We start from the raw sequence: 16,672 nt of genomic DNA on the forward strand, positions 1-16,672 counted from the left end.
TGTCCAGGGGTAAGTATGTGGCTCTGTTGAGAGGCAAACATATATAAACAGGCAAGACTGGGCGCGAAAGTACTACCCATGGAAGTGCCCTGTATCTGATGGAAGAGGCGTTTTTCAAATTTAAAGAAGTTTTCTTTAAGGGCCACACTTGCACATTGCATAATAAAACTCACGGGAGTGTTGTGGGTCCAAGTTTCGGCCAGGAGTATGTCCTCCACTGCAGCAAGAGCTGCTTCTTGTGGAATATTCGTGTATAAGGCTTCCACGTCTAAACATATTAGTATATCTGTGGTACCTGCATCGTTGACATTGTTAAGTAAAACCAAAGTGTCTTTAGTGTCTTTTAGAAAAGTGGATGTTTTCTGGACAATAGGTTGCAGAAAGAAGTCACAAAATTTGGATAGGGGTTCCAAAAGAGAACCAATCCCGGACACTATCGGGCAGCCCGCGGGAGGGATACCTTTGTGAATTTTAGAGAGACAGTAGAAGTATGGAGTCTTGGGGTTCTTCGTATCCAGGAATTCGGCTTCTTGCTGGGAGATCCATCCAGCTGACTTTGCTTCCATTATCATCCCATGGATCATGCGCTGTAGACGTGGGGTTGGGTCGGTTGAAATATGTTGGTAATACGATTGATCGCTAAGTAGCGTAAGACATTCCTGTCTATAGTAGGTAGTGTCCATAACCACAATCGCACCTCCTTTGTCTGCAGGTTTCAAAGTGATGTCTGGATTGTGTGATAAGGAATGAATAGCTGGCCGTTCCAATTTAGAAACATTCTGAAAAGCCCAAGGAGGTTCTAGAAGTTGAATTTCATGACGGACCGCCTTCTCAAAGGTAAGCACCTCTACCGGGACCAAGGTAGCGGGGGCGTAAAGGTGGAGGGATTTCTTAAGTTGGTATCACCCCTTGAATCCAATAATGGACGATCTTTAAAGAAAAAAATGTAATCTAATCTTGCGAAACAAAGCTGCCATCTCGCAGTTTAATCTGAATTGATCCTCCTTAGGAGTAGGTACAAACTCTAGGCCTTTCTCTAGGACCGCCATCTCCGGAGGGGTGAGGGTGGAACTGGAAAGGTTGACAACTAGGGTTTCTTTTGGGTTGTCACACTGCGACTTTGGGTGACCATCTGCGGTTCTTGCTGTGCCCAGTAGACGTTTCTGCCTCTCCTTCTGTTTCTGCCTCTGCTCCGGCCTCTTCCTAAAAAAGGATTGAAATTATATTGTGGCTGTGGCTGGAAAAAAGGCCAAGTTGGTCCTTTTTATTTATCACTTTTGTACCTTTGTCACATGGCACTCTTGGGATTCCTCACAAGTGTATGGGGTAACATCTCAGGATATTGTGTACACATCACTGTTGACGACAATGTAATTCTTTGACAATGGTTTTTCTCTTTTCTATTTTTCTAGGTTTCTGATCTCCCTATTATGGGATTCCTAATTGTTTAAAGGATTAGGTACGTGCTAAGGTCCTGGCGAATCGCATAAGATCAGTTATTGACTAAAAAACAGCGAGAAACATGTTGGCCTATTATACAGAGTAACACAGGGGAACCTGTGTTTACTTTTCCCTTTACTATTCTCCATTTTTGAGACTTAGTAACTGTATAAATTTATCCTTTTCATATGGGGAGTGTAGACATTATTTTACCATATCCCTATTTATTGTTTTTAATCATGTCAGGGGTATTAGTATCAGAATAAATTCCTTCTACCTCTAGGCATTTTTAACTACCCATATACCAATCCTTACTCACTTTTTGACCGGCTGTGCATTATTTTCAAAAGATCTCCGGCAAAGAGCCCCCTTGTGGGGCCCATCAGGCATTGCAGTGACGGCCTGACGAGGAGCATAGCCCTATGATGAAGCATGTCACCGGAGGGTGAGGGAGGGCTCTTGCTTCAAAAAGTGTGTGTATCATTTTGATTTATTGATTATCGGTAGCCAAACACACGGGACCAGGAGTCTTTCCTCCGAATCTCCCACGTATGCCCCCCCTTGTTGTTGTTTTTTGGTGCATCATAATTCACCTGTCTATGTTAAAAGCAGTACTCTGTCTAGGTAAAAGAGCACACAACGGCTGCATTTATATATAAAAGTAAAGTACCCATCAGATCAAAAGATGGATCTATGTGTAATATCACACAAGGTAATATAGCACAGATGGGGCCAAAAGCCATCGGTTATACATCATAGACCACCTGTCAGAGTCCACTCTTAATAAATAATACAGTCAGAACACAGCAATAGAGAACACATCTGACTGTGCTATACCCAAGAATTAATTTAGAGCGACAGGTGAGGCCTACTCTGTGAGGAGGGAAATTACTACAACTTGATTAATTTCATTTTTTTATAAACTGAATTTTATTCCTTTGAAGCTAAAGGCACAGTAGTACATAGGAGTGTACACGTGCTCATTGTGTTGTTCCTGCCATGCAACAAGTAACAGACATAGCAATGTGCTACAAATAATTGGATGACTACTTCAAAGCATTCCCTAATATGCCAGTCACTTTCCCTAAACCCTCCCGAGTACCTTGGGGCATCCGGAGTCATGGAGGATGGGGGGAGTAAAGGGGGTGGGGATGTAGGATTAAAAAGTTTTGCAATGTCTCTCTTGGCTCGAATAGTACCAATCCCCACTAAGGATTGCTCCCCTGATGTATCCCCCCCCAATCCAAGGAGGGCTACCCGGAGAGATTGGCCTTCCCAGCACTCTAGAAACAGTGATAAACCCTACCCACCAGTATTGAGTAATCCGGTGTCATTCCCATACCATGTGATAGAATTGGGCCCGCGGTCGCGGCCAGACCCAACGCCAACAAGTCGGTGGTGTAAATTTGTCCCCATGCCGTAGTCTCAGTGATGTGAAATAGGTCATATGCAGGGCGTTAATTTGAATGAGCCTCGAGGACATGACCAACACTCTGGGCGACAATCCTGGAGAGTTAAGTACTAGAGCTTTGTAGATCCGTGAGAGTGAAATTTCATTTTTGAAATTTAAGGGTAAATACCTGGTAAACTTTTTATCACCATAAGTTTTCACTGTTCTTGTAGTGATGACGCTCACAATTTAGACTCTGAATCCTTCAGGAAAGTCAGACGTTTAAGTCACTCAGAAGGCAACTTTTACATTAAGAGAAGTTGCAAAAAAAAATTCATCAGCAGAATTATGAGTTTTTAATGCTTCGTGAATGGAGTTAAGGTATTTAATTTAGTAAAGTCTGATTGGAAGTTAATTCCAAAGTCAAAGCCCACCAACAAACACACACGTGTTTTATATTCCGAAGTGCAGGAGTGCAGATAAATCTAGTAGTCCCTGCTGCTGCAGCCGCTGCCTTCATCACAGAAACCGTGGACATAACACCTTTGTGATTACTCTTGTTTGAACTCCGCCAGCTTCCTGCCCCTGCCTCTCCTGCCTGCCCTCCATTGTTCGTGGTCTGTACCTACCCACTTGACATGCCCATCATGGTCAGTGTGCTGCCCCTGCCTTTTCTGCTTGCCCTCCCTTGTCCTTTGCTACCCCTGCCTCTCCCACCTGCCTTCTCTGGCCATGTGCTATTCCTGCCCCTGACACTTGACCTCAGTGGACTACTGGTCCACTCCCATCTGCATTCTGTTGTCCGTATACTACCATTACCTCTCCCACCTGCCCTCCAGAGTCAGCTTACCATCCTCTGCCCCTCCTGCCTGCCATCTAAGGTCATTTTGCTGCCCCTCCCACCTGCCCTCCATTGTCTGGGTGCTGGTACTGCCTCTCCTGTCCACCCTCTGTGGTTTGGCTGCTGCCACTGCACCTCCAACCTACCCCCCATTGTCCATGTGCTGTTCTTATCCCTCCCACCAGCCCTCTGTTATCCATTATCCATGTGTTACTCCTTCTCTAGCCATCTTGTTGCATCTGCTCCTCTCGCCCGTCCTCTGTTTTCTGCGTGCTACCCCTGCAACTCCCACCCCTCCACCATGGTCCTTGTGCTGTCCCTGTCCATCTAGCCTGCTCTCTGTGGTCAGCTTGCTGCCCCTGCTGTTCCCACCTACTGTCGATTGTCTGTGTGCTGTCTCTGCGCCCCTGCTCTCTTTAGCCCATGTTCTACCCCTGCTATTCGTACCTGCTCTCTGTGGTCAACTTGTTGCCCCTCCCCCTCCTGCTTCCAGTCTTTAGTCAGCTTGCTACTCTTGTCTTTCTTCTTTCCCACCACTGTCTGTGTGCTGCCTTATCCCACTGGCCTGCTCTTCATGATCAAGTTGCTGTCCCTGCCCTTCCCATCTGCCCTCCATTGCTTATGTGCTGCCCCTGCCACAACCAACTGCCCCCAGTTGTCCATATTCTAGCCCCTGCCTATCCCACCTGCCTTCCATGGTCAGCTTGTTCCCTTGCCCCTCACGCCAGCCCTTCAGGCCTGGTCTTTGTTTTTATTGTGCCGCCCTTGTCCCTCCTACCTGCTCTTCATACTCAGCTTGCTGACCCCTCCCCTTCTGTCTGCCTTCCATTGTTCGTGTGCTGCCTCTGCATCTCCCGACTACCCTTCATGGTCAATATGCTTCCCCTGTCCTTCCAGCCTGCCCTTCACAACCAGCTTGCTGACCATGCCTCTCCTGCCTGCCTTTTGAAGTCAGAGGGCTGCCTCTACCACTCCCACCTGCCCTCTGTGGTCTGTACACTGCCCCTTCCCTCCAGCCTGATCTCCATCGTCAACTTGCTGCACCTTCGGCCTGATCTCCAAGGTTCATGTGCTGTCCCTGCTAGTTCTGTCTGTCCTCCTTGTGTTGTAAGCTTTCCCTGCCCCTTCCACCTGCCCTCTTCCTTCAGCTTGTTGTCCCTGTTCCTAATGCCTGCCCTCTGTTTCCATGACCTCTTGTTTGCCCTTCATGGTAGTTTTGCTGCCCCTGCTCCTCCCCGCAGCCCTCTGTGGCCAGCTTGCTACCCTGCCCAACCTGTCTGTCTACTATGGCCAACATATTGCCTCTTCCCCTCTGCTCTCCATGTGCTACCCCTTTCCTTCCCTCCTGCCATCTGTGGTTCAAGTTATGCTCCTGCTGTTCCTGACAGCCCTCCAAAATCAATGTGCTGCTTTTGCATCTCCTCCCTGCCCTATGTGGTCTGTATGCTGCCCCTGTCCTTCCAGCCAGCCATCCATGGTCAGCTTGCTGCCCCTGCCTCTCCCACCTACATTCCATGGTAGGGGATTGCTGCCCCCTGCCACTCCTGTCTGTTCTGTGTCCATGAACTGCCCCTGAAATCCTGCCGCTCTCCATGGTCAGTGTGCTGCCCCTCTCCCTCCTGACTGTCCTTGTGCTGTGTGTGTTGCCCCTGCTCCTCCTATGTGACATCTGTGGTCAGCGTGCTGCCCTTGCCCCTCCTGCCTACCATCTGTTGTCCATTTGTTGCCCCTTCCCTTACTGTCTGCCATCCATGGTCAGCTTGCTGCTCTTCCAGCCTTCCCTCCATTGTCTGTGTGCTGCCCGCATCCTGCCCACCGGCCTCTCTTGTCTGTGTGTGGTCCCTCTTCCCCTCTCCCCTAGCCTCGATTTGTGTGCTGCCCCTGTCCCACCGCCCTGCCCTTCATCATCTGTGAGCTAGCCCTGGCCCTTCCACCTGACTTTCGAGGTCAGCTTGTAAGCCCTGCTCCTCCCACCTGCCCTCCAAGGTCCATGAGCTGACCTTGCCCCTCACACCTGCTCGCTGTGCTCAGTTTGTTGACTCCGCCCCACTTGTCTGCCTTCTGTGGTCAACTGCTGCTCCTTCCCCACCCACCTGCCCTACTTTTTTAATGTGCTGCCCCTGCCCCTTCCTCCTCTCATCTGTTGTAGGCTTGCTTGCTCTGTCCTTTCTGCCTACCCTCAATTTTCTGTGTGCTGCCCCGTGCCATTCTTGCCTGCTCTCCTTGGTCTTTGTGTTGCCCATGTCCCTCCGACCTGCCCTCTGGGGTCTGATTTCTGCCCATGCACCTCCTTCAGGCCCTCCATGATTGAAGTCCTTTGCCTGATCCTCCTTTCTGCACTCTTGTCCATGTTTTGTCCCTGCCCCTCCCACTTGAGCTCTAATGTCATTGTGTTTCCCCTGCCCCACCTGCCAGCCCTATGTGGTCAGCTTGCTACCCTTGCCACAACTGTCCCAGCCCCACTTAGCTGGCCTCCATTGTATGTGTGCTGCCCATGCCCCTCCCGTCTGCCCTCTGTGTTGAGCTTGCTGCCCTTGACCCTCCCATTGCTCTTCAAGGTCTGTATGCTGCCCCTTCCATTCCCATTTGCCATTGGGTTTCTGTGTGCTGCCTCTCCCACCTGTCTTCAGTGGTCAGACATCTGCCTGTGCCCCTCTTTCTGGTCCCTCCATTGTTTGACTCCTGCTTCTGACACCCCCTCTGCACTCTGTTGTCCCTGTTCCGCCCCTGCCACAATCACTTACCCTTTGTTGTCCTTGCCTCCTTGCTTGCCCTCCATGCTCAGCTTGCTACCCCTGCCCCTCCTGCCTGACCTCTGTTGTTCTTGTCTGCCCCCCCCCTTTGTCCATTTGGTGACCAAGCCCTTGGGTCACAATGGCAACTAGTTATAGGTAGGGCTAGGCTTAACATCAGAAATGTATTTTTTTGGTTTGCTAATAACTTGGGCACAGTTTGACAAATTTTCGCGAAATGAAAAAATGCATATTCCACAGCTCTTTCCAGGAAAGTTGTAGCAAGAACTTCTAAATGGAATTACACCACATTTGGCAGTAAGCTAGATCTTGGTGAAAAAAATGCTTTTTGTGACTTGGTGGGAATACACGTTAAGTAGTTTTTGAGAAATTACATAGAAATTAATGGTCTAAATGTATGTAGTGATAGCAACACGTTTCTTCCTCAAGGCCAAAATAGTTAAATCTCATTGGCTTACCGAACCCTCAAGAAAATGTTGCAGCAGCCATCTTGGCACTCACATAAAAACACTTAAAGGGGCAGGATAGAAGTACTCTGATCCCCTGGGCCATGGATTGGGATGCGGACACCAGGGTACCAAGAGGACCCCAAGGCCAAAATTAAAAAATATCATTTTTAGAGTTTCAAGGATCTGTGGATCCTCTGAGGGACCCAGTTTGGCCTTGCCATGTGGATCGACAGTTCTTGGGTCCCATAAACTAATAAATAAAAGGGTTTTCAGTACTCATGGGGACTAAGTAGCCCATACCTGTGCCCAAACCATGCTGTGTGTAGTGGATTGGGCACCCATGGGGCATTTGGTGAAGGTCCACGTAGTCAAAGACCATGCACGGAGAGGGCTGGGTGCCTGTGGGGGATGGTTTGGGATGCAGCTCCTGGTCACAGGCCAGGCTCTGTGTCCAACTCCATGCCGCGCATAATGGGAAATTTAGTGGCTGCGAGGGCCAGGCCCTGAACCCATCCCCATGGCCTGCTATCAAAGAAAGAGGAAAAAACTGGGCAAAATCAAGATATTTCTCCTCATTGCGCCTGCCCCCGGGAGATTTATGATTTTGGCACACCCCCAGGTTTACAGGCTCTTGTAAATCTGGAGATGCATTAAAATCCATGAGTGTTGCCTCGGAACACCCAAAGCAACGCCCATGGAATGCCTCCCTTGCTCAAGGTAAGGCAGTGCAGCGATTTGCGCTGCCTTTGCCTAACTCCACATCATTGAGGCCATTCAAAGCCACGCAAAGTGGATTTGAGTAGTCTCAGATATGGCTTAAGGGTTTGCTCCACTGTTGTATCACTAAAAGTGACGCAATGGTAGAACAATCCTCTCATAAATATGCCGCTCACTGTGTATGTGAAAACTGTAGACACTCTGGAAGTACTGGGGTTGCCTGATATTCATAATATCAAAAATTTGCACCTGCCAAAAAGCAGTGGAGTGGTGCTTAAAGGGTTATCCAATTCCGAGCTCACTTTTGAAATACATGACTTCTGCAAGCATACTTAACCAAGGCTTCCACAGATGAACTGGCCTCTAAAGCTGACCCAATATAGAACATTTCTGCCGCTTTTAGCAAATTAGTAGAATTGGATGGACCTGAGATACCGGTATATCATCAATGTAATTTGACTGCAAAGAGAACAAATTTACTGATGAATGGAAAACACAGGATGTTCCAACTCCCTGAATGCACTGACTCTCTATCCGTGAAGCCACACTGACCTCTTATCCATTACTGCTATTGCTCTCAATTTTAACCTTGGATTTTAAGCAGTACTCATGATTGTAATGCTTTTTATTAATCAAATGATAAAACACACTCACTTACTCACTTTGTGAGCAATGGCTGGAGAATCAGAGGAGTTTGAACAAGAGGTGGTTGAGATATGGAAATATTTACCCAAACCTTATCCCCGTTTGGCTAGGGAATTTCCATTAATTCAGTGGGTAGTGGTGCTAGGGATCAAAGCACACCCACTATAAACTGTAGATATATTTTACTCCTGGATTTAACTAGAATCTACTGATGCAGCATGGATAGTCACAAAGTATGTCAAGATATGCCCTCAGTCCCAATCTGATCCATTTCTGTATTTTGAAGTGCCTTTGACTTACATTGACGTTTAGCGTCATTTCAGGGAACACTCCCACATATAATACCTGTAATGTTTAGATCTTATCACAATGCTTGACACACTTGGTCAGAACTTGCTACATACTCACAGTATTCAGAATCAGATCACATCCAGGTAGCAGAAACTAGGAAACTGCTCACTGAGATTATAAGCATATACAGACGCCTGAGGCAATACGAACTACAACACTGAGGTACTGACATGGGGGCTGTGCAAACACCTGCACAGGCAAAAAATGATGTAATATGTTGTTGTTTGAATTAACATAATGAAAAACCATTTTGACTATTAAGATAAACCTATTAATTAGAAGCAATGCTTCCTCATTCTATTTCACAGGATAAACATAGTACATTGAATATGTGTTTCCGAATGGGTATGATAACCAAATGTACAACAGCATCAGTCATGGGGAGTTGTATTTGCTAACCTATACATGACAATGCACAGCATGCCTTCAGCTATCATATTGCCACAAGTATATACAGTAAGGACATGGATCTTCACCTGCAGTGGAATTAGGAGTGAAGCTTATAGGTAACATAGTCATAATGACAGAGTTGGCTCTTCTTCATGCACAAAATTATATAGCACTATTGGTTGTTCGCTGAAGATACATTCCTAATTCAGAAGATCAGAAAGATGTGGAGTTGCCAAAAATAATACGTTTAATACAGAAACCCTAATTAAGACCTGGGGAGGAGAGTGAAAATCTAAAAGAAATTAAGTTGGAGCAATTACATGAGTATCATGAAGTTTTTGCATATTGAGATATCAAAGCAACCAAAACCAGACACGAAATAGCAGTATTCTGTGGCTTGTGTGGCAGTGCTAAAGAAATGTGTGAATTCAAAATTTTAAATTTAACATATACACGTGGAAACCATAGGTGACTCAACCGCACAGATTACAGAATTAAATGCACTCTGCTTAAGGTGTGCATATCATGTTGGCTGGCTGTCTTGCATTGCCAGCCTAACATGTGCACTTTAAGGGCATGAGTTATAGTTTTGCACCAAAAAGTTTAGCACCAGCTTGCACCATTTCTGTGCACCAGCTGGGCACTATATTTATGGAATGTTACAAGCCGGTGCAAAGGGTAGGCTAGCATAAAAAAAAAATGACGTTAGTCGGATGGGGCTGGCAGTATAGAAGAAGGGGGTTTTGCACCAAAAAATGACGTTCGGCAGGTTAGAGTAAAAAAAATTACTCTAACCTACCTAGAGACATTTTCTGACGCAAAACTATCCATACCACATGACCCCTGTCTTAAAAAAGACAGGAGTCATGCCCACCACCCCAATGGCCAGCCAATGGCAAGGCCACTGCACCCAGTGCTGTGTTAGGGGGGCCCATTTCAGGGCCCCCAATGGCACTTAAAAAAAATACTTACCTATGCTTACCTATACTTACCTGGGATGGGGTCCCTTCTCCTCCCCTGTCCCTCTGGTCTAGGTGGGGGAGTGCCTGGGGCCTGGGGAGGGCACCTGTGGGCTTATTCCATGGTGTTCCACCATGGAAATAGACCTGCAGGTCCCATAACGCCTGCCCTGACCCAGGTGTTAAAAAATGGTGCAAAGCAAGCTTTGCACAATTTTTTGACCCCTCATTCCCCCCGTGCGTGATTTTTGCACAGGAGGATAAATAAGGCACCAGGGCCTTAAAGTCATTTTTTGCACGGGAACGCCTACTTTGCATCTCATTGACACAAAGTAGGTTTCCACGTCCAAAAAATGACTGTAACTCCATAAATTTGGCCCTAGACAGGTCTAGTGCCGAAGTATAAAGGGGGTCATTCTGACCCTGGCGGTCGGTGAAAAAGCGGCGGCCAACCCGCAAATATGCCGGCGGTCAAAAAAATGGAATTCTAACCCTAGCGGGAACCGCCAACACAGGCCGCCACTTTAACACTCCGACCGCCACGGCGGGACCGACAAACAGCGCAGCGGTCACCGCCAACAGGCAGGCGGCAGACAATGTACCGCCCACCCTATCACAACTCACCAATCCGCCACCTTTTCCGGGGCGGGAGCCCCGCCGATAAAAACATGGCGGAAACAGACTACGAACGGGAAAACGCTCACCTCTACACACTCCACGAGGAAGGAGGACAGCATGGAGCCCGAATTACACATCCTACCAGCTCTTGTCTACCTGCTCATCTACCAGGAGTACGAACGCCGGCGCAGACGACAACGGTGAGTACTGCACCTACGACACAGGCGAGGGGGGAGGAGGAAAGCTTACGGGCACACACATGCGCCATACACCCACCCCCCCACCACAAATACCTACACCCCAATGCCGAGCAACAAGTCAGAGTGACACCACACAAACCCCCCCGGAATAATGCAAACACACAATTTAAATGATCTATAAAATATATGTATAAATAGCTCCATTGAAGGAATGGCAAATATGCCATATAAAAGATACAAAAATAAGGAATGAACATAGGCAACAATATATCCTTGGTCAAAAAGTCCAGCACATTCCGTCAAAGTTCCATAGTCCGTGGGCCAATGTGCACAAACACATGGGCAAAGCCCACACAGGAGACCAGATACCATTGGAGAGAACACTGCAGGGGCATCAGATGATAAAACTACAGGCACCTCAGGGGGAAGGGAAGGGGGGGCACCTCAGCCACATGAGTCCACGACGCCAGATCCACGAGGGGCCTCCATGCCCACTGTCCCATCCTGGGGAGTGCAAAGCCACAGTCTCACAAGTCCCTACAGTGGGAGGCTTGCCCACTGGACCATCCTGGGGAGTGCAAAGCCACAGTCTCTCAAGTGTCTACAGTGGGAGGCTTGCCCACTGGACCATCCTGGGGAGTGCAAAGCCACAGTCCATCAGATGGATTACCGACTCCACTGTTATTGGAGGAGGCATGGTGCCCAGAGTGCTTCCTGAAGCCCTGCTCGACACAGAACCGGCACTGTCAATGGGCCAGCGGTGCTTGAGATGAAGGGCCCAGCGGAGCGGTGCTTGAGAAGGCGGGGCCCAGCGGTGCGGTGCTTGAGATGAAGGGCCCAGCGGAGCGGTGCTTGACAGGAAGGGCCCAGCGGAGCGGTGCTTGAGACGGCGGGGCCCAGCGGTGCGGTGCTCGAGACGGCGGGGCCCAGCGGAGCGGTGCTTGACAGGAAGGGCCCAGCGGAGCGGTGCTTGAGACGGCGGGGCCCAGCGGAGCGGTGTTTGAGATGAAGGGCCCAGCGGTGCGGATCTTGTCCCGCCGGGGCCCTGTTCAGCGGTTCTTGTCCCGGCGGGGCCCTGTTCAGCGGTTCTCCTCCCGGCAGGGCCCTGTTCAGCAGTGCTCCTCCCGGCGGGGCCCTGTTCAGTGGTGCTCCTCCCGGCGGGGCCCGTTCATCGGTTCTTGTCCCGGCGGTGCCCTGTTCAGCGGTGCTCCTCCCGGCGGGGCCCTGTTCAGCGGTGCTCCTCCCGGCGGGGCCCTGTTCAGCGGTTCTTGTCCCGGCGGGGCCCTGTTCAGCGGTTCTTGTCCCGCCGGGGCCCTGTTCAGCGGTTCTTGTCCCGGCGGGGCCCTGTTCAGCGGTTCTCCTCCCGGCGGGGCCCTGTTCAGCGGTGCTCCTCCCGGCGGGGCCCTGTTCAGCGGTGCTCCTCCCAGCGGGGCCCGTTCAGCGGTTCTTGTCCCGGCGGGGCCCTGTTCAGCGGTGCTCCTCCCGGCGGGGCCCTGTTCAGCGGTGCTTGTCCTGTGTGTCTAGGGAGCCAGACCTGGGCAAGACTTCCCGCTCATTCACCATCCGAACTTGCGGTCGCGGCGCCCTCCTGTGATGGAGTCCTGGGCCCGTGGGTGTCGTCCGTCACACCCGGAATGGGGCTGGTGGGGCCCTCCTGGGCAGCTCGCCTGCTGCCTGACTTCTCCGCCCTGCTGCCCTTGCCCTCCTTCGCTGGAGCTCTGTGGCCCTTGCCTCCCTTGGATGATGTGGCAGGTGACGGGGCAATGCTACTGTCCTTGGTGGCAGCCGTCTCAGGCTTGTCGCGCCGGCCCTTCTTCTTTTTTGTCCTCTTCCCAGGGGGGGGGCTGGCTGTCCCCTTGCTGCTGACCGATGCTCCTGCCCTAGGATCTGGTGGACTCCAATAGCCCTGCACTATGGTCACAGTAGATGCAGGGCTGGTGGTGGCTGAGGTGCTTTTTTTACTCTTACCAGATGGAGGGGGTGGGTCAGGGATTGGAATGAGTTCAAGGTTGGAAAGGAAAAGGACTTGGGAAGGACAGGGACAAGTAGCTGTAGTGGGTATGGGAGTGGAGGAAGAGGATGTGGTTGTAGGAGAGTCAAGCGTGCTGTCTTTGGGTGCAGGTGCTTGTGACGGAGGCTGTCGTGAGGTGGATGGCTGTTGGGTGGGTGGCTGCCTGCCTGTCCCCCCCCTGTCGCACAGCAGCCCTCCCAGTTCCCCTGTGTTCCTGGGCCTCTGTCCCCTGGACGGTGTGCCCACTACCACTGCCCCCAGGTCCCTGTTGTTGTTGGGGTGGTGGGTCAACCTGGGTGCCCTGTAGTGGTGGACACACCGCTGATTGACGTGTCCTGGAGACAGAGGCATGGGCCCGCTGGGTGGGAGCTGTGCTGGTGTTCCCAGAGGGGGTTGGGTCTGGTGTAGCCTGTGGCTGTCCGTGGGGAACCGACTGTCCAGAGGTCCCCGATGGTCCGGGCTGGTCGTCTGGCTCCAGGGAGACAGAGCTGCTGTCATCGCTGGGGGCCTCTTCTGGGGGTGGGATTGACATCTCTGGACCCTCTGTGGCGGTGTGGTGGCGTTCGTGTCCTGCAGGGGTATAAAGGTATGGTTATTGCTTCTGTGTGTGGCATTTCGTGTGATGGGTGGGTGTCCGTGTACCCATGTGCAGGCATTTCCTTGTGGGGGCTTTTGTGAGGGTGGCTTGTGGGGGTGATGTGTGTGTGCAGTGGGCATGCTTTGGTGATGGGTGTCCATGCTTTGGGGTCGCATGCAGGGCTTGGTGTTGGGATGGGTGGGTTGTGATGGTGAGCCTTTTGCTAGGGGTTGGTGTGATGGAGGAGGGGGTGAGGGTGGGGGTATGATTTGGCATGCAGGTGGGGTGGGGGTGGGAAGCAGTAGTGAAGATTTGCCTTACCAGAGTCCATTCCTCCGCCTACTCCTGCGAGGCCCTCAGGATGCAGGATGTGCAAGACTTCCTCCTCCCACGCGGTAAATTCTGGGGGAGTAGGTGGGGGTCCGCCTCCAGTCTTCTGCACCGCAATGTTGTGCCTTGATACCCCCGTAGTTTGTTCCATCTCTTCCTGATGTCCTCCCGATTGCGTGGATGCTGTCCCACCGCGTTAACCCTGTCCACTATCCTTTGCCATAGCTCCATCTTCCTGGCAATTGTGGTGTGCTGCACCTGTGCCCCGAAGAGCTGGGGCTCTACACAAACTATTTCCTCCACCATGACCCTGAGTTCGGCATCACTGAACCTGGGGTGTCTTTGGGGTGCCATGGGGTGGTGTGGTTGAGGTGTGGGGTGGCGTTTGTGGTGATGAGTGTGGTGCGTGTGGTGGTGTGTGGTGTTTGGTGCGTGGATTCTGTGTGGGTGATGGTGTTGTGTGCCTCTGTGTTGTGGGATTCTCTATTCTGTGCTCTCTCTCTAGCCTTCGTCAATGATTTCAGGTCGTAGGGGCTTGTGGGTGATGTGGATGTGTGTTTTATATTGTGTTGGGTGTGTGGGAGTGGTGTTATCATGTGTATCAGGTGTGTGTATTTCGAACTGGCCAATGTTGCTGAGTTTTCTATGTGTGTGTGTATTTTGACCGCGGCGGTGTGTACCGCCAATGGAATACCGCGTTTGAAAGACCGCCGCATGGATTTGTGGGTCGGAATGGTATGGGCGTATTTCTGTTGGCGTGACGGTGGAGGTTTGGTCATCGCCATTTTTTCGCTGACCTTTGGTGTGGCGGATTTTTGTGGATGTCGGGTTTTTGGCGGTTTGCCAGTTGCGGGTCAGAATGACCGTGGCGGTTTACCGCGGCCGCGGCGGTGTTATGGCGGCCTTCTGGCCGGCGGTAAGCGACTTTTACCGCTGAGGTCAGAATGACCCCCAAAGTTAGTTTTGCACTGAATTTGTGTTAAAAATTATGCAAATGCGGTGCAAAACAAGCATAAATATGCCCATAAGTCTCTCCAAATCGAACTGTCTTAGACAGCTGGGTGGGGCATGCAGAGGCGCCTATTTTCTGAGGGAGTGTCGAGCGAGCATGCTCCAACTAGTCCAGGTGCTTTTTTTCAAGCTGCTTAACATTATCAAAAACAAGTTATGTGTGGAATGCTTGAATTAATCTCAGTCATTGGCAATCGCCCGGGCTGCATCCCATTCATCATTTTTCACCCACCATGCCACCTCAGTTTGGACAAAGCCATATGCAAATCAGTCTACACCTTGCTCCTCATGGGAACAATCCATTCTGAACTGCCAGGCCAGGTCCTTCCGGAACCACAACACAAGCAACCTAGGGCCACAACATTATAAGCAGCATGAGAGCATTGTCTGGAGTGGTTAAGGGTGTTGGGTCGAAAACCATGTGCTTCCTGACGGACTGAAAAACACCGAGGTGAGAAGTACAGCAGGAGGTGAGCCAGTGGATAAGTACATATTTCATATATAATGTTATGACCCACTGACAGGCACTGTGAGAAACTCGCACTGCCTTCAGCCTCAACTCCAGAGCTCTCAGTCCTGGTCTGTTATAAACACTGGTTATAATGAGCCAGGATTGAAAGCTTTGGCATTGACCCTAAAACATTCTGAATATCTCAATGGCTGTCAGTGGGTCCAAATGACTGATTTTTTGCCCCAGAACTCGTTCCTGCCACCTGCCACCTCTGCTATGCAGATTTGGGCTCAGATAGATGCCCTCAGATTACATATTCCATTGATGGAAGTCCAGCACACACAGGCACCTGAGTAAGGGAGTTCACTTCAAAGGCAATTCTGCTGCTGAACAGGCTGCAAAATGTGCTCTGCAAGTAGCAGTGATGAGCCATTTCAAAGCCAACGTTCAGGTATAGACTCAGCTTCCTGGTTTTCAGAGTACAGTTACATCCTGGAAAAAAAATATGGTATGCTACATACCAAGTAAATCCAGCTGATTAAGCCTAATAAAAAACACACATGAAGGAATAGCTCTGTGCATGCTGAGGAGACTAAGACACTACTCATCCCACAAGTGTATTAATTGTGGCCATAATGCTTAAGTCAACTAAAAAGTATGTATTACAATGTGCAATTTGTTAAACAATATTACATTTTTCAGTAGTAACACTCCCACAAACTCTGTTACAGAAAGCAGCACACATTTTCTAAATCGAGTCCCACTGTCAGGTTGGTCTCTTGCAGCCAGAAAATAAATGTAATTATATATTAATAGTGATGAATTCATGGACTGATTTTATTTAGGTGTGGCCACAGTGTCAGGTTACAGTTTGCGCAGTCACAAAGGTTTTGTTAAACTTAATGGCGATGGATAGAGATCATACATTTTGTTCAGCTCATGATTTTACATTGAAAGTATCAGAAACTCCCTGCTGAGTGAATGTAAAATGCCACTCCATCACCCTTCAAAACAGACACAGATGCTGTTCAATGACATTGGATCCACAGCCTGTGCAGTGTGGCTTGATGATGACGCTTTGCATTCATCTCTATGGATCCCGACGACGATGCAGTAACCTGACTGCGTGGAGAATACAGATGCTTTGCTCCATACAAGGTATTTTCTCAGCGGACCCTGCATGGGTTCTGTAGCTGGTCTACCATCCATCGCGGTTGGCCTTTGGATTTCCACTGATCCTCGTGACCTCAAGTAACCTTTTATCTCAACTTCTACTGATTTAATTTTTGTTGTTTTGATCTTGTTTTACTCAGATAAATATTCTATCTAAACCTGTGTGGAATCGTTTTGTGGCGTTTTCATTGAGTTACTCTATTTTAAGTGTTGCACAAATTCTTAACACATTGCCTCTTAATTTGAATTTGACCCTGGCTGCTTTGTGCAAATCTATCACAGGATGAACACAGGTTAATTTAAGGTGTGTTTCTGACTTACCCTGACAAGAATTGTACTCCCTCCCGGAACAGGGTGCATACCTCT

Source organism: Pleurodeles waltl, chromosome 2_1 (assembly GCF_031143425.1).
Source record: "Pleurodeles waltl isolate 20211129_DDA chromosome 2_1, aPleWal1.hap1.20221129, whole genome shotgun sequence".
NCBI lineage: Eukaryota > Metazoa > Chordata > Amphibia > Caudata > Salamandridae > Pleurodeles > Pleurodeles waltl.